Source organism: Pelecanus crispus, chromosome 1, assembly GCF_030463565.1.
Source record: "Pelecanus crispus isolate bPelCri1 chromosome 1, bPelCri1.pri, whole genome shotgun sequence".
In the NCBI taxonomy this organism is placed as follows: Eukaryota; Metazoa; Chordata; class Aves; order Pelecaniformes; family Pelecanidae; genus Pelecanus; species Pelecanus crispus.
In genome coordinates this window covers 109,374,344-109,390,735 of record NC_134643.1, presented here as the reverse complement: position 1 = coordinate 109,390,735, position 16,392 = coordinate 109,374,344, and positions in this window count along the sequence as shown.

The window sequence follows — 16,392 nt, the reverse complement described above, 5'->3', positions numbered from 1 at the left end:
GCGGTGTATATTCTCTGTGCCAAATAATCTTTTATGGTGCATTGATTCTGGTAGTCTAATTAGCGAAATCATCACCTTGCAATGAAAAATAGAAAATAATTTCTGTTTTATTTTTCCACTTATAGACTTAAGAACCACTTTTTATTCTGTGCTATAAAAACTTGTTTGAAGATCTGCAACTCCCCATATGATTTGCAGAGATAATGAGCATAGAAAAACTACTTAAATCTAGAATAAATATTGCAATAGATGAATGATACAGACTGATCAAATATTTAGGCAATCAATGGTCCTGTAAATCGTTACTGTGAATTCTTATGCACTGTTGCTAGTCCTGCTGGACAAATTATTATTATCCACTTTGTAATGGCATAGTGCAGTATCTGAAGGATAAAAGGTTTCCTTTAACATGAAGGTTGCACCTTATTAATTACAAGAATAAAACAATTCTCTGTTTTGTGGGGTTTTTTTTTCAGTAATCAATGTGCCAGTAAAATCAGGTTCAACTCAGCAGATAGGAAAAACTTGGAAATTTCCCACAGTCAATTTCAGTATTGCTGTGTTAGGGAAACAAAAACCTAGCAAGAAGTCTTGAAAAATATCTGTATCTCAGTCAGTAAGCAGAGATACTGACTGAGACATGCAGCCAAGCAAAGTACTGTGCAGAAATACCAGCATAGGTCCCTGGAGTGGTATAGCCACATCACTGTGCTTACATTACTGCTGCTGAGCCCAGCTAATGCAGCTGGACTGGTTTCAGATACCTCTGCACTGTGTCATTAGATGCATGCTAGATCTGATATTACTATTGTGGAACTACATTGTTGACTGCAGAATCACCTTTTGTGGTGACTATACTGCTATTCCTTAGTTTAATGTATGCTTTGTGGTGCTTTACTTCGAGACTATTCAAAAGGTCATTAATTTGAGCAGTGACTACCAAGAAGTACATTTGCACATAGAAGCACATCTTCATTGTGTATTATACCCTGTTTCCACTTAATTCCTGGATACAGCTTAGCCTAGCTTGCTTTTTAGTTCAGCCTCATAAGTGGCATTCAACTATGTTCGGTGACATTCCACATTTGCAGTGGGTGTCCTTCATGGGTATCCATAGGGGATCATGTGATGGTACGTGCTTTGGGCAGATAACAAAGAAAGTCTACAGTGACAAACTGCTTCTCAGGTGATGTGCCTTCAGGGTCACCGCCTTCTCACCATATTGGGGGTTTCACATGCCAAGTATGCACAAACTAAGAAGCAAGCTCTTCTCTGGGACTGTGCATATACAAGATGTTACTGCTAAGGCTGGGGAGCAGAGGATGGCTGTTCCACAGAGTACAGCTGGGTTGCTCAGGTTCGACAACACCATGCAAATCTGTGGCAGTTGTTGTATATACCTATATTCAAGCATTGGACCATTGAAAAATGGAATATGGGTGTCTAGATTTTCCCCAAGGAACTCCAGGCTGTGGAAACTACTCCCAACTTTTAACAGAAAAAGTACACATTTCCTAATCCTTAAAACATGCTAAATTGTATTTTGTCTTCCATCTTTGTATTTTGACCTGTGAGAAAATAAGATGTAGAGCTCTGAGACGGCTGTGATGCTATGATTTTTTTTCTACTTAGTGTCTGGTATTGCTAATTTATTTGATTAAAATGTAGGATGTTATTAATGATACTGTAGTTTTAAGAATTGCATTAGGAATGTCACTTATTTTCCTGAATATAATGAGAAATTACGTTCTTTAGCTTTTTTCATCTGAATGCTTTATATATTATTGAACTCAGTATCTCTGTGCTGCTAGTAACTATCATCTGCATTTCCAAAATAGCAGTAGAAGGTAAAAAGTTTACATGGTTTATCAAAGACTAAGAAGAGACTGGTATAAATTCTGAGATAAGCATCTACGATTCCTGCCTCCTAGGCATTTTGTTCATGTCTCATTTATCTTAACGTCTTTTAGTCCAGCTAAGAGCTGTCCTCTTTCCAGTACCAATATTTGTTTCAGGGTGTTGCATGTGGCTGTGTGAGTATAATTTCCATTTTTACTATCGTAAAGATGTAAGGATGTTACTTTAGCAAAGCCCTTAAAATTTTGAGGTAGAAACTTAACTGATCCAATGTCATTTGAGAATCTGTTTACAATGTGGAATGTGTTAGAGCAGGAATTACATCTGAGCAGTTCTGACTGAGCGCTTCCTTTCATTGTTATTTTGGTCAAGATCACATTCTTTCATAGTCAGAATAAAGCTACTTTGACAGGAGGCTGACATCAGGGTGTTAAGAATGTAGTGCTTTCAGGCTGTCTTGTAATATTTTTAGGCTGCCCTTGAAACCATAAATTTGTTTAAATGCCTGTATTTAATTGTTGCTGAGTTTCACTATGGAGTATGGCATGGAGAGAGGAGTAATGACATGGTACTGTGGCTGTATATTCAAATGACAGTAAATGTATCTTGTTACCACTTTAAATATATCATACTGAAATGATACAATCTTATCAGATGATTTTTGTTATACTGTTAACAATAACAAGAAGTCCCTGTTTTCTGAACAAAAAATGCAGACAAAATAAGGGCAGATTTGCATATTAAAATGTAATGATTTCTATATAAAATTTCTGGGGTTATGCTCATAAAAGGTTCTGATCTCTTTAAGAAGGCTAACAGCTATACTGCAATAGGGAGAAGCAGTTCAGCTAATGCACATTTCAGCAAATAAAAACCCCCTCTATTCCACTCCTGTATTTCACTCACATATTTTACTCTTATCCTGCCCCAAAGACGACAAGATGGCTGAAACACTGGCAGATTCCTGCACCTGAAATAACAATAAAATACTCTGTTATCACTGGAAACATGTGAGTGGAGTGCAGGGCAAGGGGATGGAGGAAGAGCTACCTGCTGCTAAGTTCACTGGCTAGACAGGTTTTCTATGTTACTGAAGTAATAAGACATGATAGGGTGTGCATTTCTGAGCTTTGGTGGGGATTCAGGTGCTGAGACTTGATGCCAAAGAGAAATAACTTCAACAAGTGGAATAATGTGCCTATGGCACAGTGGTGCACGCTGACATGTGTCTTATTATAATATATATAACTGCATTCTCATGCAGTTGTAATACAGGAAATAGAAGGGAGTGTTCTGATTATCCTTCACATTGTGAATTGTTGTGCCTACTTTGGCCAGTGTTAAATATACTGCCAAAGCACAATCTTAAAGCAAAATGATTTGTTGAAACTTGAAAAATATATTTATCATCAGTCAAAATCACTGAAATAAGGGAGAGGAGGTTGCACTGGTTTGCATTCAGTGAGGAGATCAGATTTGAAACTTCCACCTCAAACGCCATGGTAGCAAACATGTGGACATGTAGCGGTGGGACTTACAAGCGTAGTGAAATGCCTATTCAGTCGAGCTGTTCCAGCCAAAGACTTTCTTCCCGTCCTTGTTGCTGCTGTCCCAATGCTCAGCAACTGGAACATGAATAGAGCTGTTAAAACTCAACTAAGTTGTATTTCTGTCTTGATAAAGGAATGTTTTCCAGTCCATTCGAAAATGAGAACTGAATTTTCACCTTTCTCGGGTACCTTGCCTTTCCCCTAATAACACTTTACAGCAAGTGTTAGATGGAAGGAAAAATCACTGTCTCCGTGTGGGGTTAGAAATCATAGGCCCAGTAAGCTAAAGCGACTGCAGACAAGGTCAAACCACAAACCAGGATCCAAAGCAGAAGCAGATCGTGTGTTTCTCGAGAGTATATTCAGTACTTTGCAGGGGATTAGGCCAGCCTCAGTGGGATATAGATATTGCTCCTCAGTATTATGCCTCTCAATGTTAGTTTCTGTATGAGAGGAAGAGTGAATCAGGAGTGAAATGCCCTTCTTATTATCATGTGTATTTGCTTTTAGAAGAGAAGATATCTCTTGGAAGTCTTAAAGATGTACCTTGTTAGCACAGGCCTGTGCAACCCCTCCAGTGAAAAGGAATGACTTGCAAGACAGCATGGCTCTGTAGGGTACCTTCTTCAACTGTATGAGGTTCTTGAGTAATAAAGCAGAATAATTTGAGTTTTACTGGCATTGCATCCTCACATACAGACACACACATTTATTTAGGGGAAGATTTTGAAAATGTTTTCTCCTGTGTTTTTAATAACACAGACTTCCCCATTGAATTATTCTGCAGAACTCTGAAAGGTACTTGGTTCATTCCAGAGTATTTTCTACCAGCTGTTTCCTACAAAGTAATTGGGGCAGTAACCAAAGAAGTCACTTGTTTTCAGCAATGCTTCACTATTTAAACTGTTCCTTGTTCTCTCTCTTTGTAGTTTTACCTGCCTTACAAGATTTATGTGCTAAAATTAAATGGTGCTGCTTCAGTGTTGTGCTCTATAGAGACCTGCGTCATTTTCCATTTTTAGTAGTTAGGAGCTGATGTAGCATGTTGCATTTAGGCTTTGTTTTCTGAGATAGCTAAAAATAGAAATGTTTGATAATATTCCATTATTCACCGTGACAGTAAGGGGTTATGCAAAACTTAGTTTTGTTTTCTGTTAAGTTGGGCACTTGTCCAGAAGCTGGTACTGTTAATAAATTACTAGGGCACTGCAATATCAGCAGTTATAACTACTAATCATGAATTTAAAAAAGCAATCATAGCTTTAAAAAAGTTATATCAAAAGTTTGTGAAAGATCACAAAGGTAATGCAGAAAAAGGCAATAAGAAATAAGCCACCCCTAAAACCATCAATACATTTTTCAAACAGAGTGCAAACTGTATGCCTACGACTGTGCCCATGTCTGTTCTGTCAATCACCAACCGCCTTTTATTAGTCTTAGATAGAAGATAAACAACAAGACTGACAGCTTTGTGTCCTTTGGCATTTTTGTGTCGCCATCACAGAGTAAGAGGGTATTATGTCATCACTCAAACCTGTCAGGTTTAGTTTAGTCTGCTGTTTGTCTTAACGATTGTTTTCCTCATTTTTCCTTCTAAGTTGATACACATACCCATATAGATTGTATATTGTTGATGTTACCAAAATCCATTTTTCAGACTGAGAGATGTCAACCATGGAAATGTCACCCTTTTTCCCTGTACACCAAAATAGAAAAATAAGGATCTTCCTCACCCAATCAGTTCTGGTCTATACAGAACTTTTCATACCTCATACATTCAAACATCAATTGCATTAATATTGCAAGTAACAGGAGCTTTGAGACATTTAAAAAAACCTTTGTTTAGGTACATTCATTATGTACACCCCTCTTGTGAAATCTGTATAGACTTTGGCACTGTGTGTTGGTAACTAGTGCCCAGTACCTAACTCTAATTATATCGTTTATTATGTGATGAAATAAAAGAGAATCTTACCCGGTGCTTGGCTTTTGAAAACAGTCAAGTAGGTGTGGTGGGAGCTTGAATAGTCAACACTTGGCTTTTGTTAGTGACTTCTTAACACATGATCATTTAATGAAAACTACAGGGTTTCCTCACTAGGGAAGCAATAGACTTGTTCCACAAAGGGTACATGTACCTATAGGAAGTGTCTCCCTCAAATTACATGTTCAGGCTTTCTGAGAAACGTCTGGAGAGAGCAAGACAAATTAAGAGTGAGGTTCTTCAAAGACAGAAAGCTGAAGCAGAAGACATGTAAGCTAACCATTAGGAAATCCTAATGAGGGGGAATAGAGCCTGGGCAAACAGCTTCGGGCTAAAGGGAGGTATTTAGTACTTCTTGGGATTCTCCACCACTCTCTAAAAGATGGCATTTAAACCATCTCAGATCTTCCTCACACTGAAACAAAGACACAAATCGAAGAACAAAGGCTGCTTGGTTTAGCCCCTAGCTGGTAGTTAGAGAAGTCACTGCTAGTGGGATGGGTAAAAAAGGGACAATTTTTTAACTGCCACAGTCTCTAATACAAACCAGTAATAACACCTTTGGTCTACCAACCATCTCAGAGAATGTCTTAACCATCTGGCCACTGTACTTTCTCAATGGGCTTTGCCCATGCCTTCACTTACTGAAGCTATTCCTCTGCAAATATTGCCAGTAGAAAGCAGAAAAAAGATGAGCTAGTGGGTAGGAAACATGGGAAAATAATGCTCAAGTCTTTGCTTCAATATGTATTTATATTTATATGTATATAGTGTTTATTCATACGAAATAGGACAGTTTCAAAGGAGACTTTTAATGGCAAATGCCCAAAAATGCAGTGGCGATGGCATGCAGGTGGTTGGGTGAGTTGGAAATTCTGTGGTCTGCCCCTTCTGAGCAGGCCTCTCTAACCAGAAGTTTGGGGGTGACGGTGAACAGGCAGGTGCTGGAGATTCACAGATTGCCTACACCTCTTGTGTAAGGAGATCTAGCAGGTAAGTCTGAGGATGCCTAGTGGGTGGGCTGATGGTTAGAATAAGTGGAGGAGCACCTTGTTTGTGAATTGCCCTGATGCAGACACAGGATCTATTCCCCACCCCCCATGCAGTTAAGTGACCCAGGAGAATTCAGGCAGTTGCTCTTAGGTATTTGGACGTCCTGAGAGACAAGCTCAGCAACTCAGCTAGGTACCTGTCATTGCATAATTGAAGGATTTCAGCGGTGCCCAAAGGTTTTCCTTAGGCACAGGGATTCACGTTTCTGATGTTTGCGATAGTTTTATGTGGTACGTTCACCCACAAGTAGAGTTAGGTACTGTTCCTTAATAAATTGACAGAAATATCAGAGACCAAGTAACAGTGCAGAGTGCCAGTGAGCTTCCTGGGTATTGTTGTAGTGGCTTTTTGACATGTCTGTCTCAGCTGCCAAGTTTATTCCAGTAGAGACCACCTTAACAAGATGACACTTGATTTACATTATCTGATCTGTTCCACAATGGGGGAGATCAGAGTCGAGTCTTTGATTTCATTTTCACAGGGAACAATATATCTTTAATTTTAAAACGGATGATCAGCATCTACATTCATGGAATAATTCAGGACATCACTTTGGCTACAGCAATTCACATCGCAGCGCGGCGTAATCATCATTCCCATCCTACTTTGTCTGTCTCAGTCAGTAATGTTTCATCTAGGCTCATCTCTAGTTGTCTGTCTTGGATCTAGATAGACACACTGCGGCCAGATCCTCAAGTAGTTCCATGGTCTTTTCTCCTCCTTCCCCTTTCTCTGAATTTAAGAAGTCTCCAAGGAATTTTAATCTCTAAAGTGCTATTGAGGAAGACAAAGGCTTTTTTTGCCCCTTTTTGGCTTTAATCCACTTAATGTTTTATGTCTGTTGCTAGAATTAGGAAGACAGATTTGCATATGAGGATTTCGTTGTGTCTTCACCCCCTGGAGATCAACCTGGCTGCAGACTGCTAATTATTGGTATAAAGCTCATGATCTAGATTTTATAGTAGGAGATTCCCTCTTGTCTCCTACAGAACTTTGCAGTGCCTTTGAGTCAGTATTAATCCATATAGCTCTGATTACCCCCCTCCTGCAAAGTGAAATCTGCTGGTATTCTTAAATTGATAGGATTGTAGTTTTCTGTGCTAGAACTGTTTGATTGTTCTTTCTTTTTTTTTTTTTTTCTTTTTTTTTCCTTCTTTTTTCTTTTGGTGGTGGTGGATTGTTTTATTTTGTTTTAATCTATCACTGATTGGTGATACTTTCCAGGATTCAAGTAGAAAAAATTAAATCTGCAAAGAATTTAGGAAACACTAGAGAAAGTATTGGCTCTGAGCATTTTTCTTCAAAATTATTGTTGGGTTTTTTTTTAATTCAGACTTTTAATTGAGATTAATAAGTGCTGTATGATTTGATTTTTTTTCCCCTGCTCTCAGAATGAACCTCCTGGGAATAAAGTAATCCAGTATGATTCTTGTCTATCAAGCATAGAGGGTTCAAAAGCATATTCAGTAAGTCAGCATTTGCAGGTACTTCATGACTGCACTTTAATAACTGGATTATAGAACTCATTTTTTTTGTCTACTAGGGATTTTCTTAAATAGATTTCTTTGGCTCCAGCTGAGTCCTGATAACACCATGGGATTGCTGGTCTGAGGAGGAAACATTTTAAATTTCCGCTAGCAGTAACATCCTTTCTCAATGAGGAAATTAACCCTAGGTACCGAGGTAATTTGTTGGGCTTTTCAATAACCCTGAAGATCTAAGTTGCTAGAGCTTCCAAAACTCTGTTGTCATTGTTGTTATTTCTGACCATGGTACTGTAATTCAGCGTTGATGCAAAAGTTTTCTTGGGGGGCTCAAGCTTGTGGTATCCTACAAGTAGCAAAAGCAGCTGAGAACAGATCACAACCAACTAGAACGTGATCCTGGAGCATGTGAGAGCTCAGCCGTACATACTCTCCACAAACCCCTGGCAGGCTCCCTTCTCTCCAGCTCCTCCCTTTCTGTTGTTCTAACTGGAAACATTTTCACTGGTGCAATCAAAGGTTTTTAAATTCTTTGTTGTTCTGGGAAAAAATATGTCCATGGGAGGGTCTACTCAGAACAGCATTCATTTCCAGAGGAGATCACATGAATCTGTCAACAATTTAACAATACCAGGTAAGACTTATCTCTATGGATGGATAGTCCTCAAATAGTTGTCTTCAGTACAGTGCAGCAGGGCGCTATTTGGGATATCAGTTTTTAATTACAAGAAAACAATTTAAAAGCCAAAAAGGAGAAGAGGAATGCTTGAAAACTTTTCTTTTGTTTTATTCTTCTGTAGTATTATTATACAGGTAAAAGCTGTTTGAATCAGAGAATCCTAGAATAACTGATGTTGGAAGGGACCTCTGGAGATCATGTAGTCCAACAGCCCTGCTCAAGCTGGGTCAACCAGAGCAGGTTGCCCCAGACCGTGCCCAGTCAGGTTTTTAATATTTCCAAGGATGGAGACTCTACAATCTCTCTGGGCAAGCTGTGCAGGTGTCTGACCACCCTCACAGTAAAATAAGTTTTTCTATGCTTAAGTTGAATTTCCTGCATTTCAATTTGTGCCCATTGCCTCTTGGCCTGTCAGTGTGCACTACTGAGAAGTGCCTGGCTCCATCTTCTCTACTCCCCTCATCAGGTATTTATAAACATTGACGAGATTCCCCCTAAGCCTTCTCTTCTCCAGGGTGAACAGCCCTAGCCCTCACCCTCTCCTTACATGATAGACTTTCCAGTCCCTTAATCACTTTTGTGGCCCTTTGTTGTACTCTCTCCAGTATGTCCCTGTCTCTCCTGTACTGGGTGAGCCCAGAACTGGACCCTATAGTTCAGGTGTGGCCTCACCAGTGCTGAGCAGAGGGGAAGGATCATCTCCTTGGACCTGCTGGCAATGTTCTTCCTAATACAGCTCAGGATGCTGATAAGTGTAAAGTAATTTAAATTTTAAATTGTTACATTTTTGCACTTCTGTTACAGAAAAGATAAAGTGTACTTTGGAGTTTATATTTGGAAATACAAAGAAACAAATTAATTTTATGTGTTCTTCACTTTTAAAGAGTTACTAATCAGTATTTCCAATGTATATTTCATATGCAATTGGTTTAGACCATTCTTATTTTCTAATTTCTTTCAGTGGCCTCATTCTCATAGAGAAATTATCTATCATACAGAGGAAACAAAATTATTTACTACAGAAAATGGGAAAAGTGTTACTAAGAGGATGCCAACAGGTTTTTTTTATCAATTAAATATTGATGGGGGGAAGAGGAAGACACTAAATGGAGGAACAAGTGGAGTCAAAGACAGTTTGTTCCAAGGATTGGTGACACCCACATATGTGTGCAGTCAGGAAAGATTTCAAAGAAAAAGAAGGAAGGAAGGTGAAGAGTAAGAGGAACAAAGAATGAGGAAAGGATGGGATCAGTGAGGCAGAACGAATGTTGTCTGTTGGAAGGTAAACATATATTGAGTATACTAAATGTTGTTATAGGAGAAAGAAATTAAATATAACATGAAATTTAGTAAGTTTTGGTTGAAGAATTTGGAAACACCCTGATTAAAGAAGCACAAGAGGACGATCTAAGGAAAGCATCAAACTTGGCAAACAGAATTTACAAACAAAATGGAAAACAGAAGAAAAAAACCTGCTTTTATTGAAAGTGGTAGTGTTAAAATATCATTGTGTGCCAGAGGAAGTGGATTTGATATCTGGAATTTTTCCAGAAATGTTGAATCTACCAGGAGTTGAGTAAGATGGGAAAGGAGATTCAGGTGTATACACAACAAGTTTATTTTTTAAAATACTTTTTAAAATGGAAGTCTTAAATTTTGTGCCTAGAGAAGAGGAAGAAGTAGTTGAATGCTAGGTAAAAAGGAGTTAAGTGAATCAGCTCTGAAGTGAAGAGAGAAGAGAGGAGGAATCAAGGACACAGTATAATTAAAAATGGGATATTATAACTTAGATACCAAAAACATTCATGTATCCAGTGTTGCAGATTGTTACTGCAGCACTCTCTATTGCATCTGATGCTGTGAACATATTATCATCCAAATGTGCAATTAATGTCCTTTGACGGGCACTTTGTCGACAAGCCCAAGAAAGAGTACAGTAACATTCACTGACCTGAAGGCCGAATACCTCCTTTGCTTGTGCCATGTCTCAGCCAGCTTGCGAAGCAGAATTGAAAGTCACTCTTGATCCATTGTATACAATTCAGTAGTACACAGTAAATTCAGAAATCCTTCTTAGACTGTATGTCCAATACCTAAGTGATTTACAGTCTGTTAAAAATAGCCACAAAAAGCAGTCAACATTGGAACAATTCCCTGCAATTTTTAAATATTCAATGCTTCCTTTCATATGACAATCATGATAACACAAATCTATCCTTTGAAAGTAATAAACTGAAGACAAGTTTGTTATGGTGGTTCCTTGGTGAGTCTTCAGACTATACCATTTAAGAAAGGTGAAGTATGAGAACTAATATTATTAATCATCTGTTGTAAGTCTGAAGGTTAAGTAGCATTCTCTAACTATGTAGCTGTAAATGGTAGCTAATCTATAAATTTGCTTTTCAAATTCATGTCTTCAATCCTTTACCTACTGCTACCATTTGAACTGCAGAAAGAAACAACCAGAATATTTTCCCCTACTCTTAAAAAGGAAAACACCTGCAATAAATGTTTAAATGAAAAAGCCAGGATGCATTCAGCTGGTTTTTGTCTAGACATACATGTTAAGCATGGACAAGTTTCTTCTAGTATACTCAAATATATCTGGTGTATGAGAATGGCCCAAAAATGTCAGATATTGGGGATAAATACTACCAATGGTAGCTTGATTCCATTCATCTATTACTGTCATTGTCTACTATTTGTTAAATAATGCATTTATTCATAGTAGAGTTTTTATTCAGTGCAGCTATCAGTACTTAGTGTGCTGTTGTATGTCAAATATTTGTTTTATTTTTCCAAATGATGTTCCATAGTACTTGGTGAATATGTCTGGCCACAACTCTGGACTCCAAATATTGTATTGCTGCACTTGTGAGGTCATCATGTTCTTGGAATATAGCTACACAAGAAGTGCGTTTGCAGAAACTAGGTGTAGCCTAGAAAAACTGTTTTTTCTCTTTCTCTCCTTTTTTTTTTCATTGACTATAAAGGGGACAGAAAGGCAGCCTCTTCTGAGGGACTCAAATCAAAGCCTTCATGAGGGAGAAAATAGCTTAGGAAAAGCTAAAGAAGATTAATCTTTTTGAATAAACACCAAAGATTTTTTTTGTTGGTGTTTCAGGATTGGTCACATTGCTGAGTTTTGTGATATGCAGATTCTTTACCCCAAAATCGTCTATAATCAAAGATCACAGAATGTTTCACATTGGAAATGACCTCTGGAGGTCACCTAGTCCAACTTTATTCTCCAACTATGTCCAGTTAGAGCGGGTTTCTCAGAAAATTAGAGGTCTAGAAAGTTCTGCTGCCAAATTTTTCTTTTCAATTTGGATTAAGTTCATGATTAGCTGCTTATTCATGCTAAATAATCCCAAGCCTCTCAGCCTCTCCTTGTATGAGAGATGCTCCAACCCCTTAATTATCTGTTTCCATCACCAATTCTCACTAATAGTTTCCTTCACAGCACACCTGCATCTGGAAAACTAAGACAAATCCTGCAAAAGAGGAAGCATCTGTGTACTTGTGGTTCAGAGGCAGATTGTCTGCTGCTAGGCTATATGACAGACATCATAAAACTTTAAAGGGCTCTATCATAAAAGATGTTAAAACCACCAAAGAGCTTTCTAAGAATCCTCTCTGGAATTGCACTAGACTCATCTCAGGTATCTCCTGATACTCTGTTCCATATTTCAGTTCCCTCAATAGTGAGATTTGTGAGTCATCACTAACACCACTAATATCTTCAGTATTGACATATACATTAGTATTTGACTCTACACTGGTACTGGAATCAATTGCTAGATTGATTGTAGATACACTCATCAATCGTTGATGATTTCTTTGCTGTTTTGTTCAGGGTCTGTAATATTTTCAAGGCACCGACCTGTTCTTAATTGGCCTCTGGAGGAAGCTATCTTGCCCCACTGACTGCAGCAGCAGTTTAGGGAGCCTGACTTCTTAATGTAGTTAGAACAAATGAGTATTCCTACTGCATGTCTAGTCAATGTAGCCATTTGCTACAAGAAGAACGACGTTAATTTATGTATCTACATGAATGATCGAGAAATGCAGAAAGAACGGGGACATCCTATATCTGTTCTCACTTAGAGAACTCTTAGATCATTAATAAGTGAGAAGGACTCTCCAAATTCTGCTGAGAGAATACGTTTGAACAGGACTGCACTCTTTAGAAATTTGAAGACTGTGACTTTCCGAGAAATAGGAAGCAATACCATAAACATGACTGCACCATGAGTATTACTCATTTATGCCACTAAAAACATTTTCAATATGATGGGATCATTAAGTTTAGCTAGTGAATGAGCAGAACTGTAATGGTACCATCTACAAGGTTAGAGAAATACAGGCATAATTCAGTTCTGCAGCTTCCTTAAGACATGGTCAGCTGCAGACACATATGGAAAACATATTGCACATGGGCAGGTTTGAGGAGAAACTGGATTTCCAGTGGTGCTGAGTGTAAAATTTGGCCAAGTTATTCTATGTTCCCTACCCTTTAGGACTGCTTGCATCCAAAGCTGACTAAAGCCAGTGCATGAGGGTCACCAGCAGTGACTGTAAAGGGCAGCCTCTTGAAGAGGAAAAAGTGAGTATACTGTAACTGATGTTCTTTAAAATACATAGACTGTCTTGGTAGAGCTCTGTGCTGTTTGGCTAGACAGTTTTTAATACCTAAACAAGCTTAACTCTGCCTTGGTCAGCAATCATTTAAGTACTGTTAGCACAATGATTAGTATCAACATCAGTAGAATGAGGAAAAATTGCCTTGTCTGGTCTTCACAGAAGAAATCTGTGTACCTTTGTTTTAGTTTGCAAGAGGATTAGTATTTATTTATCCCTTCTACTTCAATAATGTTGTTATCTAATATTTCTCACTTACAATGAACTCTCATTTAGCCTGAAACATACTGTTTTGTGTTTTCAGTATTACCCTCAAAATTATTAAAAAAAAAAAAAAATTCTAACTTCTATTAGTATTTTCTTAGGTAGGTGTGGGCTGTTATTGCAGCTCTCCACTGTATTATTTTCATTTCATAGTATTACTTATACAGTAGTATTCCATCGGTAGACCTTCAGAAATTACCTTCCCAAGAGCCTGTTTCTACCTGTAATTTACAATATATGACACAGTATGATATATGCAGTTTTGGAATATTGTAACGTTATTTTTTCCTTTTACCATAATTGCCAGGATCAGTACAACCCATCTTCAGGATTCATCTTTTTAGAGTGGTGCTGCATTTGAACATATAGTTAAATAATTTCTTCTGTAATCCTCAGGGCTTCTTTCCTGCATTACTGCTTTCAAAATACCAGTTTCCAACTTGGTATATAAGATTATAATTTCTACCAATTACTTTTATCTATTGAATCTCATTTATTTTAATTCTGTTCATCTCTAACCTTGCCAGATCATTCTGCAATTTTAATTTTTGCAGCTGCATATTTGAGAAGTATGATTTTTAAAGATTTTCTAGGTTACCATGCTGTGGCATATGTCCAGTTGCATTAGTATAATAGGAAGTCTTGTAATTCCCCACTGCAGAAGGAACCAGATAAGAAGACCTTGTAAGACAACATTTCATCCCAATTAATGTGATTGTTGTTTTATTTTTAGAGGCACAGTTAAACATTATTCCAACATGATGAAACAACAAAGCATCTTTATAGTTCAAAATGTGTATGTTTTGGAAAGATTTGAAACAAATTTCTTATGTGAAAGTGAGGCAGTCCTCAGACCTTCTAAGACAATAAATGTCCTTATGATTCTCAAAAGACAAGCAGAACATAAGTGCAGTGTCTCTTTAATACAAGTAATAGTCATTATAAACACCGTAGAAGGCAAGTTCTCTTTTTTGCATATTACCATGTTTCTTGAATGCTCTGAAAGAGAGAAACTGAAGAGAATACAGAAAATTAGTGTGAGAGAAAATGTAGCTCAGTGCAGAAAATCTGGCATGCAGGAAGGTTTTACTGTATTTATTCCATTCATGAAGGGCATATAATTGTCCTGGCCTTCTTTTGTCAGTTGACAACAGCTAGAGAAACCTTGCTTAGCAGTTGTGTTGAAGATCGTTAGTCGTTGTAAGTCACCTTAAACTGGTTTTGTTTTATCCAGATTGCAGGAAACAAAGAACTGCTGTCCTTTCACTGAAAAAATTACCTTGCTGTTTGGATTTTCCCCATGAGCATCTAAGGCTGTTCTTTAAATACAGCCCACCCTGAAAAATAATAGACAACATTGTATGGACAGGTTCTGGGTCCCCAGTTCTTTGGCCTTTTCAAGGCAGTAAGCAAGCATGGAGAAGATGCCTCTGTTAGACTGTCAGCACCTCTTCTAATGAAAGGAGTTTGCTGTACTCCTTGACAACATGCATTATCCAATGTGCAAAAAATCTGAAAAATATAAAAAGGAGAAAGCAGCTTGTTGTTGAGCATTGTTCTCTAAATAAGCTAATCAAATATTTCAGCAGTATTTCTCAGCTGAAAACAATCTAGTCTCTTCTTATTAGATTGCAAGCCAGCACATAAAGTAGATGACCAGATGATTAGGGGTAGAAGAAGTATATTCCTGTTGACCCTGTTATTTCTTCCTTTTGATTACCAAGTACTTTAGAAGGGTTCAAAGAGAAATAGAAATGCACTGGAATGAAAGTAAAACTAATCTCCAAGGATTGTTATGTTGGTTGTTCTTCTATTTCAAAAACCTTACTTAGCACCTTCTACAAAACTCAGCGATGCCCTGAATTTATTCAGTAACTCCATGAATGAGTAGGAAAATTCAGTGAAGTATCCACAGCATCTGAGTGACACAAAACTGTGAAAGACACTGTTTGGAATGTCTTTTTGAACTCATCTGTGTTACTAATCACTTTCCTAATGGGGAAAAAAATCCTCATGTATCTGCAAATTAACCAGAATACTGTTCCACAGCCAATTAGCCAAAGATCTGTCCATAGTATTGTGACCTTCAGGTTTTGTTATTTCCGCTAATTTTACTTAGAAATGATGTCACATTTAAAGGACTCCAATGGTACATACGTCAGCCAATCTAACAGGTCATATTAATGTATTACCAAGTGCTTTTCTCTCTACCTTAGCATTACCTGTGAAAGTAGACTCAATTTCAACGTTTCTGTCCCAGTACTGAAATCTGTCATGACTCTAGACTAATTAAGAGATCATCTATCTTTCTGACCTTTGGACTCTGTTGGAATCATGACCAGCTAATAATAAGAGCAAAAGTGATAGTGTCACAGAAGAAATGCTATGGAGTTTATTTCCAGTGAGAGGCAAAAATGGCCTCACCACATGCAGAAATAGAAAATGTGTGATTTCTAAATATCCAGTGCCACCCTAGCCTTGTATCCCTCTTTGTATGAAAGTAATCAAATTGCATAACGGGAAATGAAAGAGGAAGAAAAAGGATTTTCTTTCTGCATACAAATAATTGAGAAGTTTTAAAATATTAGGAGTTCAGATATCATGCAAGTACCTACTAGATAGGTTAGGTAAGGCATCACTAGAATAACTGCATACCAGTTGGAAATGGGCAAAATTAATACAGCAACAGACTAATGAGTACATGATTTTTTTAAAGGAAATTGAAATGTTTTGAAAAGGCGTATGAAGGCTGAGAAAACTAGACACCGAATAACAATAATAGTTCGATTTTTTCCATTTATTCCCCTCCTGTCTCTTTTTCTTTTTTCTTCCTTCTGGTGGTGGTAGTCTGTGGCCTGACAGATTTTGATACACAAC